The 25,333-nt window shown below is 41.7% G+C and overlaps 1 protein-coding gene across 3 annotated transcripts in view; it reads left to right on the forward strand.

Annotated features, from left to right (window-relative positions):
- The window catches only part of LOC311249020 (mediator of RNA polymerase II transcription subunit 13-like), an 83,934-nt gene that overhangs the window by 20,053 nt on the left and 38,548 nt on the right, over positions 1 to 25,333 (forward strand). The gene's annotated exons all lie outside the window — the stretch shown is intronic.

The raw sequence follows: 25,333 nt of genomic DNA on the forward strand, positions 1-25,333 counted from the left end.
GTGTGTGTGACCGCGCTCGCGAGCGCTCGTGAAAATTACACTGAGATATCTCACTTGAGAGAGTGCTACTGTCAGCACTATTGTCCCTATTTATAGAAACATTTTCATTATCTCGCCGCGCACGTGTGCAGAAGTCCAACATATCGACTAAGCCTCGGGAAGACAGGGAGAGGAGGAAACAGGAGAGGGATTATATTGGGTTTGGTTAGGCTGAACAACAGTCAGGAGGAAAGAAAGCAGGAATATTGGATGGAGAGGTGGAAGCGATAGCGAGAATCTCAGTCTTCAGTTACCTATTAAAGCTCACTTGATGTGAAAAGGCCTTTCAGGCACTGCAGCAGATATTTGACAGATGTTCTCGCTGCCGTTGGGGAGAGCCCTTCATTCAGACTGTACAAGCATGTGTAATAGAGGGAGATACGCTGTAGATTTCAATTGAGGCGAATATAACTTATTTCTTTGCTTTAAAAACATCAAAAAACAGGTTTTGTTAGCTTCTAATTTCCTAAATTCCTCTCTAATGTACATGTGGTGATGGTAATTGTCCTGTGGTTATTGTGGTGATTTTGTAGACGCATGAATTCAGAGCAGAAATTCATTACCTGAAGCTGTATAACAAGCATGAGGCAGTGCGAAATAAAGTCACATCCTTTGGACTGTCGCGACCCGAGTCCATCACAAAGAAATCCAGCAGCATTGAACAACTTAAACAGATCGTCTACAGACCTGTAAAGGCGACCGAGAGAGACGGGGAAGGTCTCATTTTTCATGTCACATTACAATCCACTCACATATGGCAAATAAAAAAGCGATTTAATACATGTAAATTGCTACAAATTGTTACACAGAGCCCCTTTAATGGAAGCCTAAACCCTCAATTATGACTTGCACACCGGGCTCTAATAAAGTTAATAATCTCGGCCTATTTGATTACAGCCATTGATTAATCTGTATTGAATTTGTGTCACTAGTCTGAAGATTTTGTCGCCAACTATTAATATATCCGCGCAGACTATGCAGATGTGCTCAGATAATGAATGTTAATTACATATTCGTCTCCGAGTCTCGATTTATTACATTTACGCAGAAAAATAATCAGCTAATTTGGAGTCAAGTCAGCACAAAAAGGAGGAAATTGAATGCGACTGCTCTGATTTCAGGCACAAGAACATTTTTGACATTTTGTCTTTTTCACTTCTGCTGTTGGGATTCCTCATAGTGTCTCATTTAGGGCTGCAACTAATAATTAATATTGTAAATGTTTTATTTGTTGATTAATTGATGAAATAAGTGTTTCCCACACATAGACTATACTTGGGCAGGCCAGCCAATATATATTTGATTAACCATTTCGGCATTCTTTACTTTCTTTGTCCGTCTGAGCCATCCCGATCGATTCACTAGTGGACACAGAGCGAGATGTTCTTTGGTATTACATCTCTCCTGTAAACGCACTAATTGTGATGCGACCTCTCCATCTTAATGTACTTAAACCGTAGTTTCACTCAAGCTTGTAAGTGCATATGGTTGTTGCGATGTTATTCAGTGCCACATTGAGTTTGATAGTTTTGACAGGCTACATAATTAATGACAAGATTCCTTCACAGGCAGCAAACACTTAAGTTTTAAAATACCAGAAGCCTGGATTACTGTCACAGCCTGGGTTTGATTATTGCTCCATGTCTTGTGATCTAAGTTAATAAGTTCCTAATAAAACATTTATTAACCTTACTTAGGCATTGTTCTTGTTTTAGATTGGAAAGTTCCTAAAACTAACCCTAACCCTTCCAAAAAGTGTAGTTAATGGCTAATAAATACATTATAAAGTACGTATTAATCTTAATGAATCAACAAAAAAGCTTAAGGTTCAACAGCAACATAAATGGTAATTTAGTTAAACCCAATAACTGTGTTTGTAATGCTATTTTAAACACTAACAAGAAACTCATCAGGCTTTTATTAACATTTTTAAGCAGTTTATCGACTGTTCTTGTAAGTGCTTTTAAATGTATCATAAATGTGTTTATTAAGCTATTACTAACACTGAAATAGTCCTATTCTTGTTTATCAGCATCCTATAAGGGATTTTATATCTATTAAATAAAGAATTTTACAAGGACCGAGATGTAAAGCTTTACCAAAGTCTTTAAAAAAATGCCTCGGACAGTCTCCTTGAGTGTAAGGCGATGCCATCAAATGTCTCCTTTTGTCAGACCGTCAGTACAAAACCCCAAACAGTCCATTCCCTGTAATGTTAAGACATCGAAAAGCAGCAAATTCTCATAATAAGAAGCTATAAAAATGACTTGATCAATAAATAACTTCTCAAAATGCGATCGAAGGACTGTCCAGTCTTTGAATTTCAAGGCTGTTTCTTGTTATCTGTCTTGTGTTAACATATTGGTCATTAATGGAGAGTCTGTGTTAGTGTGGAGGGCCTCCTCAGGAGGATCCCTCTACAACACATATACAAACAGTCATACACACTCTCCTCCGCACACACACACATGCTGCATACAATTACATTAATAAGACTTCTTTACCTCTCCTGTAAAATCTTGCAGGTCTCCCAGTATAATTCTTTTTAAGCCTTGGAAATAGCACATGGGGTGTGAGAAGGAGTTGATAATTGTTAATTAAAGTGACGCTGGCTCTCCTCCAAACTAGAAGTGGTCGTAACAAAGGGAATATCATTGTTTTTTGCCAAGTCTTAAGAGAGCTCCACACCTGAATTTCTGCTCACTGCGGGAATGTTTTATGTGTTAGATTTCTCTCTTTGTCATGTCGCCTTGACTTCGTCTCCCTCTCTTCTCTCTCAGAGGTGTCAGTCTGTTCCTTTTGTGAGTTCTTCCTCCCTGTTTTCTGGCTGACCCGGGCCTCACATGAAAAAAGAAAATCTATTCTAATCTAGATTTATTGAGCAGACATGTAATATTGGGTAGCTACAAAGCTACAGTTTGAATGCAGCGTTTGTATAATTTTGTTTGTTTATACATCACAAAATATTTGTGCAATATTTGTTCTACTTTTGGGACAAGTTGTTCCCTTCAGATGGTATTACAGTGTTCAGATTCACTGGAGAATCAGGAGCTCAGTCCTGATATTTTCATTTCAGAGAGAAACAAATACTCAACATATAAACTTTATTAATCTGCATCAGTTGCTTCTCGTTGTTGTCTGTTGATCAAATCAGGTGTGGCGCTCTGAGAAGCTAGTTGTAGCAAGTTGCTGTCGTTGCTAATACATGAAAAGATACAAGAAATAAGTGAGTTTTTATTCTGACACCGGAGACACTTATCCATTCACAAATGCTGATTTCCACACGTTTGACTGAACAGCTAAAGCTGTCGGCTTGTCAGGCACACCGAGTGTGAATAATCAGGATAATTATGTTTCCAGTATTATATCAAGTATTAAAGCAGTGTGGATTGGCATGTTTATAAATTAGCTGGCTAGACGGCTCACGGTGTAGTGTGCCAGCAGAGCAGTGAATGGGTGAATTTTCAGAAGGTATGTTTGCTATGTTAGGGTTAAGAAAAGGGCTGTTGCCTAACATATCTTACATAACAAGAAGAAAGACAGACTACATAGTTAAACAAAGATCTGCTTTGATTTCAATTTCTGTGAGCAAACAAATACACCGGCTCAGAAAAGTCACCTCATTAAGCTGTTGCTGACGCATTTCCACTGAATTAATGTGCAAAAATTCAACCTCATTATATTGACACTACATTCATTATTTTTTTAGTATGCCCGCCGGCGGCTATTAGAAAGATATAAACATTATTATCTGTGTTGCGATATGCGAAACTTAGAAAAGTCCCTTCTGTGCTCCAACAGGTGGGATTAGGGGTGAATTCAGTACAGCTGGCTGAGGAGGCTGCAGAGATGTGCAGGGAGTTGAGAAGACAAATGAGCCCGCTGACAGTAATCAGCAGGTAGCAGGGACACACAGAGTCAGCCCTGGCCTGAATATATGTAACGGGTCATTATTTAGAAAACATTTGAAAAGGTAACTTAATAAGACTTCCTGCGTCCCTGTTACAGGGCTTTTATTGAGCCTGTCAAACAAAGAGCTGGGCAACCACCATTAACATCTTCCCCATCAGAGTGCTGTGAGTGAAAAGCGTCATTCAAATTGTCAGGTGTTATTTGAATTAGCTGCAAATAGCTTACACATTAAGGCTGAACCGTTTGGTAGTTGCTGCACTAACATCATGCATTTAATCATGCAAACTGAGTCATATGTGTATACAGAAGATAAATGTTTTACCTATTTGCTGCTGCTGGCCAAAGACCTCTCCCGCTCTGGCTGTCCTGCTAACTGCACACTTTCAGAGGCATCAAGTGGCCCATCTGATCCAAGCTGACAGGGCAGATCTGGCTCACCCCCCTTTACTTAATTTGTTGTTGTTTGTTTGTTTGTTTGTAGGGATCTAAAATGCAGCTGCAAGTAGAGGAAGTAGACAAAGCCAAATCCCAAAAAAACCCCTTCTGATTATGGTGGCTTTCGTGACTGGAGTGTAGAGCTGTTCAAAAGCAAACGGTGAATGACTTGATATTGTATGAAGGTGTTGAATCTTTTCACCAGAGGTTGAGTCTAAATAAATCATGCCTTTATGAGAGTGCCAGCAGTATGAGCAGCTCTCCTCTCTCACTGTACTCTTGCATTCTCTGTGATATTGTCTTTAAACATCACATTCAACACATGGTGGCTGGCTTTCTTAAAATCAAATGGCATCGGCCTGTGCGTGTGTGTTTGTGTGTGGGTTAAGTACAGTTTGCGAGGAAACAGGATTAATGTGTTGAAACAAGGATGTTGCCAGCGCGGTCAGAGAGAAAATGACACATTTTGGACATGAGTCATAAATATGAATACACGCACACACAATCACGTATACAGAATGTCATTGTGCAGACACACGTTCAGACAAAAGAAGTGTCATATACAGTACCATGGAGCAGATCGACACACACACTTACTGGAAAACAAAAAAGAAAGTGTCATCACAACTTGTACACACACACACACACACACACACACACACACACACACACACACACACACACACACACCTCATTCTCTGTTTTTGATGATTCATCACGAGGGTGAATACGTTATCACATCCTTAAATCTGACATTTTTGCATACGTTGAAAGATAACATCAGTTATTTGCATATGTTGTAACACCCAAATTATAGTACAAATGACTCATTAAAGGGCCAAAACTGCAGTATTCTCAAGTAAAGTTAAAGGTGCACTATGTAGTTTTGCTGAAGACATGTTAACTAGAAAGAAAGATCCTCATTGACTGATTTTTTTTTATGCCTTAACAAACTAAATAAATGAAACTCTTTGTTTTCATGACTGAATAAACTGAATAAACAAACTGAACTCTTTTGTTTATTTGTTTTAAAGGTGCACTATGTACTTGAGGAAGTTATTTTAATCAGAAGAGAAAGATATTCATTGACTGTTTTATGCTTCAACAAACAAAATAAACAAACTGTCTTTGTTTTTAAGACTGAATAAACTGAATAAACAAACTGACGTTAAAGGACAGCATAATTTCATACTGTTTTACTTTGTTTATATTTGGCGGACCCTGCCACCTTTCTGGCTTCAAACAGTGTTCTGGGACCTTATTTCCCTCTGAGAACAGCCTGTTTATTCAGTTATGTATGAAATAAATATTTCTGAGTTTGTATTATTACCTCATTAATATTTCTATTATATTAAATATGGACTGTCCTTTTATGTAATTATTGACATTATCGGCCACTGAAACACTAGTAACACCTGGACTTTTCCTGCTACGACATGTCAAAATACCTGCCATGAACAAAAGACCAATTAAAACGGTCTTGGAGGCCAGTCAGTGGGTTTTAAATGACACATTTGAACATGATATCTGAAGATTAAACAGGTGCTTTAGGTCACTGTGACGTGTGTGTGAGGGCGGCTGAGCATGAACCTGTGAAGAGCTGCTTGAGACAGCAGGGTTACTCAAAATTAAGATGTTTCTGATCTGAGAAACGAATGACTAAAAAATGTGTCTGAGTCGTGTCCTCTATAAACAAGCCTTAGTCACAGCTGGTTGCGTACAGACACACAGTCAGCAGCCACATCACACAGACCAAAGGCACAATAAGAACAAATGACAGCCCATTTAGCCTTTATACGCAATTTACATACGTAAATTATCGCTTTTGAAACAAAACAGTGGGTTGTACACATATGGCCAACATTTGGGTTTGATCATGATTTGTAGTTAATCTTTTGCACCAAATGGAAATATGATGATACAGTGGTAACATTTTTACTGGCAATTCACATAAAGCACAATGTACAGAGTTTTGAGAAAAGGAATGGATTTCAGCTTCAGCTCCATCAGCCTCAGTGTTATATGATAATACTGTGAAAGCTTAGTTGGCTGACCCACAATTTAAGTTTTTATTAAATGTCCCAAATTGTTGAAAGTGAGATTTAAATGTCTTTTGATAATAAAGCTGGTCAAGATGCTGTGTAAATACTGATGATATGATAAATACTGAAGGCATCTAAACGCTCAAGCCACTGAGAAATGAATGAAAGCTGCAGCAGTGGACAGTATAAGAAAAATAATGTGTTTTTTGAACATTTAGGCATTTAAAACTATTCCATTATACACCCACAATGAAGGAAGCATATTAGGGGAATAATAATAAAAAACGTCTACATAAGTAACTAATGGAAACTGGATAAATATGTGCATATTGCAATTAGGTTTCTGAATAACACATTTGTTAGTTTGGTTGTGTACACAGTCTGTACTTTTACTGATTTTTACTCAGTGTCTGTCTTGTTACTGCTAGATCACATAAGGTCAGGCTAAAAAGAGCAGTGTGCTCAGTAAACTGTCTTTTCAGTGGAAAACGTTTTCAGTAGGAACTGTTTTCAGTGCTCATCACAACTGCTGGAGTTCCCCATGGTTCACTTCCGGGCCCCTTTCTCTTTCTGTTTCTACACTGTAGTCTTTACATTTAATCCTCTGACAACTGGGAATATGACACATGGGGACTGATAAAGTCTCATCTCAGCCGAGTGTGCTGCTGTTTTCCCTTTTTTCAAAACCCGCGCAAGACCTCCCCATCAATACTGACAACACTGCAGTGACATAGAAATCAAAGTGCTGTGTGAGCCCCACATCACAGTCATGATCTGAACCTATCCACAAACCACATTACTGAAACTTTTCTTCAGTTCTTGTATCTCAACCGTGAAGCTGCAGCATGAACTGTCCTCAGTCCCCTTGATTTCCCCTGTCGCATTGCTCCTACATCGTGCGCATGGCTGTACATACTGAAAACAAAACTCATACTTCAGGTCATGACCTAGACTTTTGTCCATGCTCTGTTCTGGTGCAATTGTGTGATTATTTATCCCTGTCCCTGCAGTGGCCTTCCTGTCTCCTTTCTCCCCCGTGGTGGAATGACTTTCCCACCTGAGTTAGATGAGCGTGAGTCATTACCTCTTCAAAAAGTCACATCTCCGACCCTTGGTCTTGGTGTAATGAACCTGTTATTTGCTTTGTCTTGTCAGAGTCATATTGAAAATGAAGGACTACTTTGTTGCCAAGAAAGTGAAATATGCAGTTCTAATAGTTAGATGCTCAAGGAGGTTTTCACCCATGTCCGTTTGTTGGTTTGTCTGCAGGATTACACAAAAATTACTCAGTGGATTTCGATGAAACTTAGATGGAGGATGGGTCTTGGCCCAGAATAGAGTCCATTAACTTTTGGTGCAGATCCAGGAATTTTTTTCACTTACTTTAACGTTGTAAGCTTTTCGACTTACTTACTTGCTTGCTGCAAAGCTAGCTGAGCTAAATAGCTAGGAGCTTGGAGCTAGGAGCAGCGTTAGCAGTTACTCAGGTGATATACTGCCCCCTTTTGGTTTGCAGTATGAATTCGACAGGTGGTCAATCTTTACATATTGCACCTATAAAGTCCACATGAAATGAAAGGCAGTGTTATTTGCTTCCACAAATTTTTGTGTTTCTTGTAAAACATCCAGGTAGGGCATGAAATTAATGGTTGAAATTGGTTTTTGCCTACGTAAGCTCATGTGACATTTAGTTACAAGAAGATGAATTGTTTGATTGATTTTTATCGTTTTTCGGTTAAAATGTGTTAAAAACTCTCAAACAAAGCTTTCATTAAATTTGTGGATGCCCATTATCATAAATAAGGTCTCATTAATATGTGTTACAGGCACTGAACCCTACAGTCTCTTCCAGTGGGCTGGTGACTTATGAATTTCAAATGATTCCTCTGTTGCACTCATCACAAATTACTGTGAATAAAAGCATCAGCTGCATCACTAAAATGGAAATGTCAGTTTGGTTTGTCAGCCCACAAATATGCTCGATTGACGATGAGACAAGAGAAGCGTAATAGGATTGATTATGGACTCGGCTGAGGAGTGTGTGGGTGTAGCGCTATCTAGTTAGGAGTTTCTACAGTGGAAAACTGAGGGCTGATGACTTTGATAACACCATAGGCGGTGCTCCTGTGTGCCACCAAAGCAGCATGTGGTCAAGGTGAACGCAGGAGCAGGAGGAAGAGTGAGAGGGCCATTCACTTAACACTGTGTTGCAGGTGTTAGCATATTAATCTGTGCTGTATAATCAGAAGCAGTTCATCCTAATCAGATTCATGTAAATTTAATATACACATGTATATCACACCCATACATGAAATATCTATATGTTTTTTTCACCGAGAGTCAGCCCTCCACCACCCTGAGTTTTCCTCTTTTCTGTCTTGAAACTGTAGTAAAGCTGAGAGGAATACAAAGTAGGGGAAATCCAGCAGAAAAAGATTCTGACTGGAATCAATCCTAGCTGGGGGTGAATGTTGTTCCAGAGAGGGGAGTCTTAACCACACTGTCTCAGGGAAATTATGTACATACTTAATTCAAAAACGGCTAACTAAACAGCACGGGGATACAAGCCAGAAGAGAGATAATTAAACACCGTGTCTTTGAATGTATCATTTTACATTTGCAGAACTGACAAATCACTCACCTGTGAAGCCCTTTTTTGTCATAATCTTACTTAAAAATGACTTTCAGCGTCGTCCATTCACGTGTTTCCGCTGCCTGTCAAAATGAGAGCAAGTGAGATAGCACTGCATTAAAAACCTGGGTCGTGCACGACCATTATCAGCTTAATGGTTGGCTGGTGCAACAAAGATATGTGACCAACAAGTGGATTAGAGCTGCAATGCTTATGAGAAAATAATCAGAGATAATGGAATTAGCAGAAGCGAGGGAGAGAGAGAGAGAGGGGCTGTGAATTGGACATAACTTCAGGCAAATAACAAGAAAAAAAAATCCCTGCCAAATATGTAGGAGAGAGTGTGTCTGTCTGTCTTCAGCTGCAGCTGGGTGCCGTGCCCTTCATAAACAGAGCTGGTTGCCATATTTTGTGACGCTGGAGGGGTTGTGGAGTGTGTACGCACACACACCATGACAGGTTTCTATGTGTGTGTGGGTAGACTGTGACTGTTATCATTCCTTGTGTGTGTCCGTAATTGGCCAAGAGTACGTGTGTGTGTGTGTGTGTGTCTGTGAGGGCTGGCAGAGGTCGCAAGGTAATTGTCCTGTGAAAAACTGGTTGCCAAATGTGTGTGTGTGTAGCAGAGCGCAGGAGGGAGGGCTAACCTCTGCCTCCATCTGTCCACGTCTGGCTGTGAACTCATAATCTGGCCTGTGGAGACAAACCCTCTTCACCACTTGCCACCTGCTTCAGAAATACAGGTTAGATTGAGGTTATTACTGTTATGGATCCACTGGCGAGGAGGATGCTCAGTTAGTGCATAATTTCTTGTTCATTTCAGGGATCAAAACCAACGCTGTTGTACATTTGCACGTTTACACTCAGAGCCTTGTAATGCAGCTTTAAGTTTCATGGAGCAGAATGAATTCCTGACACCGGGAGCGTTTTGTTGAGAAAGTGCTCGATTTGTTCTAATTATGTGCTCCTGACACCGCTCACCTGTTTAAAAGCGGAAGGCATCAGCCAAAAAATGTTAGTGCTCGTTACAAAAGAATAAAGATGCAGCAAACATGAGCTTCAAAAGACATTTTTTTTTACTCTGACAGTGAACCAGTTCACCTTCAGTTGAAGCTGCACCAGATGAGATAAATGATTTTTATTCAGGAGAGGTATTTTAAACAGATACATCCTCCTCACTCAGAGCATTATAAAGTCTGTATCATTAAAGGAATAGTTTGACATTTCGGGAAATACACTTAGTGAAGTGTAAACAGGACAAGTTGTGGTTTAGCAGAGGGTTACATGATGAACTATTTCATGTCTTCGCCGGTTTCCTGGCAACCTCATGGTGATGACAATACTCCAGGAAGTGGCTGCACCCCTGCCAAGAAGTTGTCTGGCACATAACCCACCGTGAAACGTTTTTATTTTCACTTAGGTTTTGGTGCAGATTAAACGATGAAGATGTAATTAGAGACACACTGATACGAGCTTAATGCACATATATTGGTATGGCTGTGTATGTTGACAGCAGTGTTGGCCTCGCTCCTCAAAAAAAGCAATGCACTGCAAATAACTTGTTTGTAGAGCGAAAAGACATTAGAATATGAAACAGAATATGAAACCGATACGTTCGTGGTGTGAGAGTGATGATTTTCTCGTGTAACTGTCGTCAAAAAAGCAAAAAGTCATGTTTTTCCTAGTGCAGATTTTTGGGGCATGTGTGCAATCTATAGCGACCTCCCCACACTACATATGATATTCACACCCATCCGCCTCGCAGCACTATCACATCATGTGCAGTACCGTCACAATCTTCTACTTATGGCCCTCTTAGAGACGGTGACCGATTAAGTGTTTTTCTCAAGTGCATCTCGGCAGCAGCAGTTGTTAAGTGAGTGGAGGCCGTTGTCCATTTCACCTCACTGATTGTCGCTACCAGGATTCCAACCGGTGATCCTAAAGTGCCGGCTCTTCATATACTCCTCGTGTACTTGCGATGACAGTGAGCGGCTGAATATACCGTGAGATCTGACCTTTAAGGTTACGTTGAGGCTGACACATTCTCAGGTCCGTCATAATATATAAAATGTTAAGATCTGGGAGGTAGTTTGCTGTTACGATGTGTTTTATGATCCCTTCCTCTCGTGTCTTCCCTTTTCTTCTCTTTGTTATTTTTTCCCCACTCTCCTTCCCTCCTCCCCTTCTTCTGTCTCCGCCTCGCCTACCCAGCCATTGTTACTGATATCATCATAATGCTACCATACAATGGTAAATTAACAGGTGTTGAAGAGAATCAAGGGAGATTGTCTATGTTTCAAGAGCTCTGCAGAGTTTCTCTCCCTGCAAAGTGTCGTGCCAGCCGATCCTCCCAGAACAGGTGCCGGCGAGCCGACAGGAGAGTGTGTTTCTGACCTGATAATGTGGGTGAAAGTGGTAGTTTTGCTTTCAGCAAAGGTTTTGGTTAGGCGGCCCTTTTATGACTCGTAGTCATAAATCGGTGAATAGGAATCGGATGAAAGGCGTTAAAGATTAACAAGAGTAACACGACGAGGGCCACGCGGGTCAAATCCGCTAAAATAAAACAGGCAGGAAGTGAATAAAAGAGAGTCAATGAAAGTGAGAAACACCTCCGTGGAAAGGTATTTTTTCAAAGAGAAATATTCATTGTTAAAAACAGCAACCTTGCGCTCGCACATATTCGTCACCTCTGGCCTTTCCCATCGATGCGATGATATGATTGTTGCACTGAAATGTGAGACAACTGAAAGAGAAACATCTGAGAACACGGCTCACGCTTTTTTGAACCTTTATTCAATCTTGTGAAGCTTAACAATACTCTAACAGAGACACGTTAAAATAACCTGATTTTAAAAAAAAAATAAAAATTTTAAGTCCAGCACTGATCTAAAATGACTCCTAAACCCCATTTCTGTGTCAACAAGTTTTTCTTGGCAATCATTCTTTCCTCTGACGCTCGACTCTTCCAGCCCTCTCTCCATCCTCCCCCCCTCCTCCTGCCACTCCTCCTCTTTTCAGGCTTTGTTGTGCTTTATTTTTCCTCTCCTCCCTTGTTTTTGGGGTTGCTCCCTGTGATGTTAGGGTGGCGCATGTCTGCGAGCACGCTCGGTTTTCTTGGCAAATAAAAGGTGGGGGTGTACGGTTGCCAATCGTGGCCTACTCCTTCTCTTTATTCCTCCAGGGTTTGTCTTAGGAACAGCTCTCAGAAGCAAAACTCAAACAGAGGGAATGAATAATTAGCCTCCCAATTTTTCCTTGAATCGGGAACTAGGTCGCCGGCTGTCTCAATAGGGAACAAACTCGCTGAAAGAGGGAGACCTACGGAGGTTATGAGAGCCCCCTGAAGGAATGCTGCTTCACCTACTGAGAGGGACACAGAGTCAGAGAGAGGCAGAGAGAAGACACAAGCGTTTGACTTTTATTTTTTTTTTCTTCTTCTTTTTTTTTTTCCTGTCTGGCTTTGGCTGGTGAAAAAGTGAGTCACATGTGGAAAGCGGCGATTCCATGATAGCAGAAAAAAAAAGAAAACATGAGCAAGAAAAAAGAGGGGAGGAGGAGGGGCGGGAAGAGTGGGAAGAAGAAGAAGAAGAAGGAGGGGTAGGACAAGGGAGAGATACATGTAGTGTGAGAGAGGGAGAAAGGGAGGGGAGTGCGTGTGTGTGTGTGTGTGTGTGTGTGTGTGTGACGGGAATTCATGCTTCAAGAAGAAGAAAAGAAGTGGTTTGTTTGGAGGGAGAGGAGAACATCTGCGATTCCTCTTTGGGCAGTTTAGATAAGCAGTTGGTTTGTCGCTCTGCACATGTTTCTTTTTCAGCTTTTTTTTCTCCCGTTCCGTTCCTTATTTGCCATCCTGCCAGCGAGAAACAACATACACTTATTTTGAAAAACTGGTCACTTCACACCTCCTGTTCACATCTTTCTCGTCTCAAATCTGCGAGAGGATCAGTCTGTTCCCTTCGCCGTGACTGCCTCTGACAGGATGGACAGATGCACGAGGGTGCTGTCACACATTTCCTCGCGAATATCATGCCGCAAAGAAGGAAAAACTTTTTCCTTCTGACTTTTCCTTGACAGACGGGGGGTAGATGTACGGAGAGGGGGGGAGGGAAAGTGAGCGAGGAAACGAGGAATGAAGGAGGAAAAAATTGCCTCAGTCATGTTTACTTGTCTGTAAATTTGTGTGGAAGGATGGAGGATCTCTGATTTCCTTCCCGCCTCCTCTTCATCTCTCCACCCCTTCTGGGTTGTCAGGGCGTGGCCTGTGACCTCCTGACCCTGCACTGGTTTGTGTGTGTGTGTGGGTGTGTGTGTGTGGTGTATGTGTGAGAGAGAGAGATGAGATGGTAGGGGTGAAGTTTCCCAGCTGCACAAGGAAGGGGTGGGGGTGTACGTTTTTCCCTTCGCGAGCTTTCAGTTTTGAAAGAAAAGCCACAAACCGAAAGAATGAGAGCTTTGTGTGTGTTTGTGTGTGAGAGAGAGGGAGCGAGAAAGAAAGAGATGGACGGACTCAAAAAGGGATGGAGATAGAGAGAGAGGAGAAGGAGTGTAGGAGGAGTAGAAAGACGAGGGAATTAGGGAGTAAAGGGACTCGGTGTGGTTGTGAAGAAGTGGGGAAACAGAGTTGATGGGTGGGGCAAACTGTGAGTTGGAAGGGCGGAGGGAGGGGAAATGAGAGGGAGTGTGACATTTCTATTTTGTGTTCAAGATCAACAGTCCAGTGCTAATAAAGAATACGGGTTTATGGTGGAACCTAAAAACAAATAGACTCTTTTTTATTTCTGTAGTTTGCCTCTGAAGCTCCATTCTGTCTTTGATATGTCTGTGATACCATAAAGATCGTGGGTTTACATTAATGCTGCCTCAGGTTACACACTTTCTTTCAGCCCACGGTATCCGATGTGCAATGAAAAAGCTGATAGTAAGTTCAGAGTGGCTTAGACCAAAGCACCTGAGAGTAGTCCGTGCAAAGCCGGCAGCTTACACAACCCAAACGCCAGCGTGAATTTCTACAGACCATGGATATGTTGAAACTTTACCTTTGACATGTTAAAAACTTTACCTTCCTCTTAACTTTACGTTCCTTTAGGTTCAGTTTTATGTTGAGCTTAAAGGTGCAATATGTACGAATTTTATTCTTAAACATTCAGAAATTAAATAAAATTAACAACAGGATTTGTAGAAATAACATTTTCGACGTCATGTCAAAGACGTCTTAAGCTTCTGTGCTCAAAGCCTCCGGTCAAGGCAGGTTATATACTAGGAACACTAGCTGCACAGCTAACTGAGCTAACTAGCTAACAGCAGCTAAAGTTAGCAGCAATTAGGGGTTACTCTGGTGATATGCTGTCCTCTACTTGCCCCTATGTGTTTGAAGTAGGAATTCAACATGTGGCCAGTTCTGACTTATTGCACCTTTAAGGTTTGCTTAGGTTTATTCACAAAAACCACTTGGATAGGCTGAGGATAACCTTAATAACATCCTGCAGTATGTGATGCACCATTATTGCAGCGTGTGCAGGTTTGAGGTTAGTGAGAAGAACATCTGTGAGGATTCTCCTCATGTGCGTGATGCAACCTGACTTGCGTGAGCCCGGTCTTACCTGTTTCTGTTGCCACACGCACGGCTAGAAGTGGTCTCAACACCTTGTCAAAATATCCGGTTTTGTTGAAATGTTCTGACGTGTCGTTGAATATATTCAGTGGTTTCATGTTGACAAATCTTCAAACGGCGTTTCAAACAGTGGTCTCTGGCTTGGCAGCTGTCTCGCTTAGCTGTCACGGCACCGCCATCTCATCCACCTCCTGAGGTAAACGTCAGCTCATGTTAAGTCAACGTTTATGTTATGTTATGTAATGACACGCATTGTAGAAATGTTGATATGACACACGCAAAACACAAAATGCAAACATTTTACTCGACTGAGCACGTATGGGTAAATATTTATTTCAGTTTGAGGCTTTTTTCTAGTGTTTGTCTGGCTGGTGTCATACTGTATGTTGTGCAGATTTTAAATCCCTTTGAGGCATTTCTTTTATTCTGGTCAACATAAATAAACCTGTAAATATATCAGTGCGATACTAAGCAGCATTAGGTAAGTCCGCAGTAGGTTTTGAGTATAGCTCTCAGCATTTAGAGTGGATTGCAAAAAAGCATGGAAAACAAAAGATTACTTTCAGCAAAAGCGCAGAGAACAAAGGAAAAAAACATGTTTTTGTTTGCATAAATAAATAAGAATAGCACTCCTCCACATTTTATTCCAGTCTGACTTGAAGATTGGGTGTAGTTTGCTTCAGGACATCAGTATTATGATGTGCAGACTAAAGCCAAATTTATTTAACAGCAAAAATGACTCAAAAATGAAGCTATATACACATATATTTTTTAAATAAATAAATGGAGGATTAAATGGAATGAATACTGTTGTTGTTTCCCTCCGTCCTCCTGTCTGAAGGCGAGCCAGCCTCCTTTGATTTCCGCAGCTTGTGTGAGGCCTCTCAGCCTGCATCAAGTGACTACAACGGCCAAATTGATTTTTTCCCCTGGCGTTTTTTTTTTTATCACCAGCATAGAAATGCTGATTTTTGTTGCAGTAGCCGCACAATCAATGTGTGCACAAAAGACAGCTACTCTCCTGTGGGGGCAGCTGTTTGTTTAAACAATTAGCAATCATGAAAATTTAATTTTACTCGTCAGTATGTACCAAAAGACTGCACGTAAGCACAGGACATGATACTTTACTTTTAAAAGATTTAGGTACTGTTTGTTTGCTTTCCAGCAGTCAGCTGTTGTAGCCAGTTGGAGTTGAAATCACTGCTCGCTGAGCTGAAATGGATTCCCACATCCTTTTTTAACGACGGTCTGTTCTTTCATCACCAGCATCCGTCCATCCTTAATCTTCTATAACCACATTTCTCGCTCAAATAACAGGCCTGAGAATTTTGTCATAAAACCTCGTATAATGAGACCTTTTGGAGCCAAAAGTAGAAAGGATCGTTTCTGAGATTCCCACCCAACAACAGTGGAAACTGTACTTTTGGTTTGTTTGTTTTCCATTCTGGACATTTTCAGCAACAATGCTACAAACAAAATCATAATCTGTACAAAATGATATATACAAACTCGAGTGCGGTTAAGGGAGCGAGAAAGTACGGATGAAACCGAATCAACAATCAATTCCACCTTATCTGATGTGCTCCGATGTGTTAATTCCATTAGACTGTGTGTTGCCGTTTGTTTCTTAAGGAAGCAGAACACAGTTGTCTCCACTCTGGTAAAATGTGTCTGGTTTGAATTATGGGATGTATGTATGTATGGTAACACACTATAATAACCATCATTAATGCATGGTCAGTTTACAGGTAATTAACCTTTAGTTAATAGTTATTTCACTGTTAACAAACAACATAATGTGTTATAAAGCATTTATGAAGCAGTTATAAAGGTTTATAAACAACAGTTGTAACTTGATGATATCCATGTTTATAGATGGACTACACAGTATTTAATTACCATGTACAAGACATGTACATGTGCAACTATACTACACGATATTTTTACTTTTTGGGTACAACACTACACACACTGGATGTAAAAAGCTCTCTGAAGAAGGGCCTGTAACCAAAACGTCACACAGCGGTTATAAATGTTCTTGGGAGCATAATCTAGTGTGTTTTTTAGTTTTTCCACTGTTAAACTATTAAAATCACGATGATGTGACATTTGTTGGGGTCTGTCCCAAACAGACATGCTTTCTTACATCTGGAGGTCAAGATTTGTTGGCTCTGTAGCAGGACAGTACTTCAGTTTTATTGCACACACATTTTATTTTTTTTATCAAAAAACTGCTCAGCTTCTGTGATTTCCAAAGAATTGCACTTATTGTGATTAAAGTCATATTTAGATTAATTTTGCGGCCGTAATATACACTGGTAGTTTTTGAGATACTACTCACTATTAAACACTGCAAGTGCTCTGAGGACCAGACCGGAGACCGACACAGACGCTGTCATGAATGAACTGCGGCTTGGCCTGCCTGGAGAGAGGAGAGCTCTCCATCTCCCGCTCATCCTTGAGCATGAGAGAGGGAGAGAGAGAGAGAGAGAGAGAGCTTCGCTGTCAGTCTCTCTCTCTCTCTCTTCTCCTCTCCCCTCTAGTGGCAGTTAGGAAGCCCTGTGGAGTCCCGCTAAGACTCTCAATAGCCGCCCGGCCTCCCACCTCGAGGCCCATTCACTTCTAATGAGGTGCTCAAGTGTCTGCGGCTTAACATGAGGGTCAACACCACAGAAACGGGCCCTTTTACACCGCCAGCTCCACCGCTCTGGCAACCGCTAAAGTGATTAATGATATCATGCGCTTATATTTGAATCTGTTTCGTTTTAATGTGCGTCAGTTCAAACCCTCATTAATATTAATGCTCTCTCTGTGTTTACTTACATGATTTTAACTTTACGTTATTCAAAAATATTTACATATTTCAAATCCTCAGGTTAAAACTCTTTTCCTTTCCCCCCTCACACACTCGGCTGGTGCGCTGCTACCTGCTTGACACTTGACACGTTATTTTGACAGCGGCAGTTACACGCTGGATGAATGGGCGTCAAAGGAGGCATCACTCCACTCTACCTGAACAACACTCGAAATATCAAGGTCCTGGACAGACTTCTTGCACTTCAAAATGCCGTTGCAGACAACACGCCGGAGCCACTTTAGTCGCGGCCTCTCTCCAGTCACACACTTCACAAACCTCTGGAAGCACGAGGCAGATTGATTTTGATCGTTTGTCAGTCGGTAAACGTTCCCCGATGTGCTGCTGCGCTGTGACTTGAGTGCAGCACTGTGAGCCCAAAGTGAGTCCACCGTTCTTTAATAATATGGACTGAACGCGGCGGAGTTCAGTGTCGAGCTGATGTCATGGTTGGTGAGAAGGAGGACTTTATTAGAGGTGAAAGTGAGCGGAAAAGGGGAGGAGGTGTCGGATTTTTGAGAGGTTTCAGGTCTGTTTCCTCTCGATTGTATTTAATATTTTCTTAGGTTTTAATTAGAGTCACTAGCTGGAGTACTTTTTCTCCTCGACTCTTATCTTCAGTCAACATCTAAAGGAAGAAGGATGTTGTTGCCTGAGAGTTGCTGTATGACTCATTCTTTCGGTTAATAGGTTGTCTGCTTGTTCTCCTCTCATAGGCCAAGTTTCCATTCAAACTTAAAACAATTTAAAAATGAATTTCCAGAAACAAAGCAAAGTAAAATGACAGGAGAGTGAACAGCAAACAATGGAAAATGTGATGAAAATATGGCCATTAGATGAAGGATGTGGGCCTCACAGATGTTTTCCTTCTCTTTGGTGACGGCGCTTCATTTACATCATTGTTGTTTGATCAAGTCAGTCATTTCTATTACGTTTTCTTGCGTTTTTATCAATACGCCGACTTTTCCAAGTCAGCCAGGTGTTGATTTTAGATCGCGATCGACCTTGAAGGCGTCCACAATCCAGTTTTTCGGCAAATCGTAGAGATCCTGTTACTTATTCTCATCGTACGGCCACTCCCCACTATCACTTGTTTCTGCACTGTGTAACTCCAGTGAGAGGGTCGGATCACAGTGTCACATGCACGTTTACTTCAACATACATGTTTCCGACACATTCCGACACCACTTCTCACATATGAGGCGATGAGCTTTGTTTGTAGTCAGCACCTACATTACTCCCGACACATGACAGTGGTGTTGCACTCAGAAACTGTGTTGCTTTAATGCAAAATTGTGTTTTATGGCGCAAATGTAGAAATTCTAGACTATTTCAAGTCTGCTTTTGTCTACAGGGTGTTTAGAAAGTGAGAAGAAATACAGCAATTTAAATGATTTATTGTGACCGTGATTAAATAGATTGTGATATTTATTTTGGCCAGACTGCCTGACCCCTGTGTGAAATATTGTTGTCGCATTTTGACCTTTTCCCACTTTTTATTGCCTAAATTAGGGCCGCACAGTGAATCTTTTGACGTTCACTGTCAAGTAATAAATTAATCCAACTTTTTTGCTGCTTAAGATACTGGCACAGTTGTTTTTTTTTCATGACTAATCTACAAGAGAAGTCTGATCTCACATAATTTGTCCGAATAAGGGCTCTTGGACACACTGGAGTTCAGATGACAATCATTCTTGATCACTTTGTCAAACAGGGCAGGCTCTGTTCTTGTTGTCTGATAAAACACTCCTCCACAAAATCAGCCTTAACACACTTATTGCAAATGTAAAGAGGACGGTGAGCACGACGAGTTCCCAGTGATCCTCTCCCCTCTTTCAACCCGTTTATGCAACCCCTTCAGGGCCCATTCAAACCATAACTGACAATAGCATCCATTCAGGGTGGTATGATTCACTCCAACTGAAGCACCAAAGCATTAAAATCCAGGTGTAAATGGACCCAAGACATTGGATAACAGCGTCCGTCACACAGACCACCAGTGCAGCTGCTCAGAAAACATCTGCTTACATCAGTGACAAACTGTGAACGCAAGTCATCCTCGACACATTCAGGCTATGTGAGCAGAAACAAACAGTCGCTGTTACTTCCTGTGAATTCAGACAAGCGGGATCAATTCAGAGAGGAAACACGAGAGGAGATGATAGTTTCATGCCGCAGCTCGAGAGCCGTAACACTCAGAACGTGAAGGGATCGCACAGCATTATGATGAAACCGTTGACTGATAATTATCTTCAGCAAATAGACCTGTAATAATTGAGGTTCGGGCACTTGGCAAACCTGCTGTTTGTGCAGAGGAGATAATCTAAAAAAATCCTCAAACAAACACGTTACAGTGAGACCCAATTTAATGTTAACCGCTCAGATGTGAGGTCACGGGGCTGAAGCCAAATTCAGAATATAAAGGAATACGCTAACATTTTTTGGAAATAAGCTCGATCAATATTAATGCAATCAGAGTTTCCCTCTCCCTTTATATAATTTATTTCGACTGTTAATTCTGTGCTAAGAGGGCACGCCGCAGAGACGTGAAATGTGTTTTCATGACAATGTGTGCAAAACAGTTCACACACCACGTCACATTTATTCATCTCCCAGTGACTTATGGGAAAACACTTGGCACTTAGCACTTAGCATCCCTCCATCCTCCATCCGCAGCAGCCCGAACATCAAAAGTCCTGTGTGTGGCGTTGTTTTGTGTGTGTGTGTGTGTGCACTGGGTTGAATGAGTGACTGTCAACTTATGTAAGGGTGTGGGATAATTCTGTTGGCTTTCCTCTGTCCCGTTTTTGATTGTCGGGGGTTGGCGCGCGCACACCGACAAACACACTCCTTTTTCACTTTCAGCCTCACGCAGAGCTTGATTTTTTTTCCATACCTTGACTGTCAGGTCTTTTCAGTAATATGAGTCTTTATTACCCGCTCTTTTACACCCCCATCCCTCTCTTTACGCTTCCCTCTACACACCGCCATTCACCCAAACCTCACACGCACAAACGCGCCGTTTTACAGCAGGTTATATTAGAGACTGATCTCATTTTGTTCGTAATGTTGGTATAATAGCCCCAGCTAGATCCTCTCCAGTCACTCTAATTACACCATTGACTCCATATTAATACAGTAAATATCCTGTAAATTATAAATTGCTCTGTCAACACGCTGTTACAGTAATGACAGGCCCTGGAATTACACGCAGTATCACTCCAAATCAGCAGCGGGGCTGACTGGTGAGATGCTAAATAAATTAAAGGAGCTTATGTGTTATTTCTGCTCTGCAAATTAAAAATAAATGGGAAAACTCCCATCAAGCTGACGAATGTAGAAATGTACAGAAGAAAGTTTCCCATCTTTAAAAAATGCAACACCACAAATTGAATGTGAACACAGTGATCTGTGCGGCCTGTCTTGTTGGCTCCATGATGAAAAAAATGGGAGCTGTAAGCAGCTGGTGTTTGCTGGCGTTAACATGGTGCTGCAGCATTGTCCGTTTAGTGATTCTTCTTTGTTGTTTTCAATTATTTATCTCCTGCATGCCCATGAAGACCCCCCCCCCCTCCCCCTTGCTTTTTTAGTGTTTAAAATGTGCAGCCTTGTCTGTGAAATAGATCCCTGTTTGCACATGGAGACTGACTCCTCTGAGAATTACACCTAGTTACTGTAAACCTCCATCTCTCCGCTTCTTTATCTTGTTAATCTCGCTATTTAACACAAGCAGACACACACACACAGCAACACCCACACCTCTTATTTACTCCTCAGCGTCCTCTTCCCTCTTTACGTCAGTATACCTTATGCACGCCAGCAGCAGAGGTGCTTCAGGCTCCTGTAGTATTCACACCAGGTCATCGCTAGCAACAGTGTGACATGCTGTGTAGCAACAATAGCATGTGAATAAACCGCAGTCTGGGCAACTCGTGTTCTTTGCGTATGTTGTTATGTCTGCACATTGAGATTTGTTCCTGCAAACCTCAGCTGCACACCCAGCGAGTTGTAAGCTACAACATGTGCTCACAAAGTTCCTGTTTGTGCTCGATTCTTCGAGTCAAATCCCCCTAGCGTCAGAGCCAGCGGTAGAAAACAAAGTGAATTTGGTGTGCAGAGAAGTAACGAGAGGAAGTTGTGTGAGGGAGTACTGAGAGCTGCTGTGTTGACACGGCCTGGGTCGGTGCCAGCCACCCGTTCTTACCCTCCACTTTGACCTCAGCTCAGGAGAGGTGGGGCTTTTTCTGGCTGCAACTTGACTCCTCCGCTCCAAGTGGTGCAATCAGAACGGGGAAACAGACGACCGAGAAACATTTACAGAATACTCGCACGGACAATTGGATGTGTTACCAAATACTCGACGTACAGGCTTCGACTGGAGTTGCTATTGTGCGCTCGTGTTTATATGAATGCGTACACCCATGGCACAACACTCACACCCTGGTCCCTTCTCTTGCCTCCCTGCCTGACTCACTCCCACAACTATGCAAGCAGCTCCAGCTCAGTCACCTAATTGATTCCAGACTTTCCCCTCATCCCTTCACTCTCTCTGAGCCTCCTCCTCCTCCTCCTCCTTCTCCTCTTCCTCGCTGTCACTGCTGCCCCTCGTTCTGTCCATCTTTCTGGGCTTTCTGGGTCTCAGTGCCTGCCATGTGTGCATTTAACTTTTTTGTTAACACATATACATAACGACGCCTGCACTTTTTGCACCTGAAGGCGAACTAACTGGATTTTGATAAGCAGACTGCCAACATTCAAGACTTTAAGCGGAAGTTGTAAATGTAACCTGTATCTGGGCTGAAATGTGGGTCATTGAGCTTCTAGTTTAAAGGTCGTAAAAAACTTTCTCTGCTCAATTCAAAAGCCCACAGAGCTTCCTGACGGTGGTGGTGGTGTGTTCGGGGGCACGGCGGAGTGTATGTTGTGTTGAGGTGCTGCTGAAAAGTTTAGGAAATGCTGTCAATAGAGCATGAGACTGGAGATGGTGGCTGCTGCATGGCCAGGGGTGGATGATGCAGTGTGTTTGCTGTTAAATGATCTGACGAGCAGGTAGAAACGAGTAGGGGCAGGAATCGCTGAGCTCCTCATGCTACGATGTGATTATAAAACTGCTTTTGGAGCATGCTCACGCTCTGCCATTCTCACCAAAATGTGTTGTTTCAAATCAGGTGCGTACAGCACGGTGTACATGCTGACTACTGCCAGTAAACAGTAGTTGTAGTTGTAATGCTGTTAGGTTGCCACCTAACAAGAAACATAAATTGTGGGTTGCGCTAAGCGCCCTGCACAGACGACCTGTATGGTCGTTTTCTTCTGATGAGGATGAGCTGAAATTGTTATATGCGATCAAAATGTCGGACATTGGGTTTTAAATTTCAGGTTATTGACTTTTCTGCATTGAAACATAATCTTTTAAGAGAGAATCACAATGCATGGACAATGCGAACCAATTGGCAGAATAAATGTTGGCAAAGAAAGTTTCTGAGAACCACAGATATGATTAGGTGAAAGTAAAGCTAAATTTTCATTAATTGTCATTTTATACCACCAGGGTTGTAAATGAAATTGAGCTAAGTCCCTTAATGCTACTACATGACAGAAAAAAACTGAAAATAAACTGTTTTTTACAATGGACTTTGGAGGATGAATTGAGGAGTGTCACAGCCTGAAAGAAAGAAGCTGTTCTGTACTCTGGTGGTACGGCAGTGGATACTTCTGTATCTTTTGCCAAACGGCAGCTTTAGCTTTCTTTAGCGTAAATTCAATCGCTTTTATGTTGTAATAACGCTGCTCTTATGGTCTGGTTAGGTTTAGGTGTGGACAACATCATGTTCTGGTTTAAAATACCTGTTTGGTCGACACAAACACATCTGGAGATGTCACAACATCTCATCAAAAATATCTGGTTTCTGTTACAAACACGGCTGGACGTTGTCCCGGCCTCTTGCATATCTGAAACTCCACCTCCTGATATGAAAGTCAGGTCATAAACATGTGAACGTGGTGTGACACATAGAAACGACACTATGGTACGTATAGCACTTGTGAATGTATTAGTGGTTTGCAGTAACATTAATCTGCAACATTTTAGTCTGGCACTGGGCTGAAAGCAGAGAGACTCTATTTACATCTGTATGTGTAAAGCAGTGTGGCAGTGGAGACTGAATGCAGACATGGTTGACCTGAGTATTATAAGCATGCACATCAGTATGCATGATTTAAACACTGTGTACAAATGCTCATTATTTAAATGCCACTGGATAAAAGGCACAGTCAGATGCCGTGTCCTTATGCTACCAGTGTCAGATGCCACTTGATGTTTAATTGACCTCGCCTGATCCTTTCCATCGGCCAGCTCGATGCTCATGTGACTGAGAACAGAACAAAAACAAGAGTAAAAACACACCACTGAGGTCCGCAGAGCTTTGGCTCTCAACCATTTGCATCGAAACAAACTGGTATACATGCAATATTTCTACAGCAGCTGATTTGGCTGATTTCTCAAGCTACACCCAGAAAGAGTGGGCTCAAGAAAAGAGCTAGTTACTGTTACCAAGCTGAGAAACTCACTGCTGTTACATAAGACAGTCACACTGTTTCAAATTGATGCGAAAGAGAAATTGTCAGAGTTAAATGAATGGCCACTTTGATTTTATAATCTTTGAAGATTTAATGCGGCTAATTGATGAAATGTATGTCTGATGACGAACGAGCTTGTTTTTCAACACAGATGGTACTGAGTTATGGTAGCAGTTATTGAGTAATGGGGCCTTGCTTCACCCCCAGAGTTGTTACACTTTGGATCAAACAATATTGGGAGTTTAACCATGAGATGATGGAGCTGATCAGCTGTGTAGAGCGCCGGTCAGGGCGCACACTCAGACCAGGATTGGCTGTTGTTGTAGCAGCTTCTGCAGGTGTCTGTCAGTGTGTCAGGCTAGTAGCCAAATGGTCCGTTTGTAGACATTGATAGGAAGAGATGTACTAAACCATGATCTCCATACCAAAGCTAATTCTGATAACTGAACTTTGAAATCTGATCCCAGTGTGTAAAAAATAAATATTATTACTGTTATTGCCACCGCCAAGGACGTTATGTTTTCACATGTGTCCATGTGTCGGTTGCTTGGTTGGTTGGTTTGTGAGCCGGATTACACAAAAACTACTGAATGGATTTCCATGAAACTTGGACGGAGGATGGTTCTCGGCCCAGAATAGAGCCCATTAACTTTTGGTGCAGGTCCAACTAAAGTGACGGATCCAGGATTTTTTCTCACTTTCTTTAACATTGCGAGAAAAAACTCTTTCGGTGGTTGGTGGACGTTGTGTTATAGATGTGCTTGAAGTTACACAAGCTGCTTGCCGACCTGTTCAGTAAAAAATCTGTTAAGGTGCATACAGGTGTACAGAACGCTGCTGGGAATTAGCAGGGTCCTGTTTCTAATAAATAAATGATTTGGTATCGGATCGATGCCTAGATTCCAGCATTTTAAGTGGTATCTGAGGCATAACTGATACTGGTATTGGTATCAGAACAATCCTAGTAACAGCCCCTGAATGTCACCTGTTCACAACACAGCTTAGTGGAGCACAATGGAAATATGTGTCTTAAGCCTCGTTAATACTTGATGGTAATCTAATGTGATTGTGGTAACAGATAAGGAGAGATATGAACAATATCAACTAAGATAGCAACAGAGAAAGACTGATGATGAGACTCCATCGACATGAAGCCTTTTCATTAAATACAGACCCCTGGATTTAGCAGACTGACTGGTCTGTAGATGCTGGTGTTGATTTTTTTT

The sequence above is a fragment of the Pagrus pagrus genome (assembly GCF_965226575.1).
Source record: "Pagrus pagrus genome assembly, chromosome: 19".
NCBI lineage: Eukaryota > Metazoa > Chordata > Actinopteri > Spariformes > Sparidae > Pagrus > Pagrus pagrus.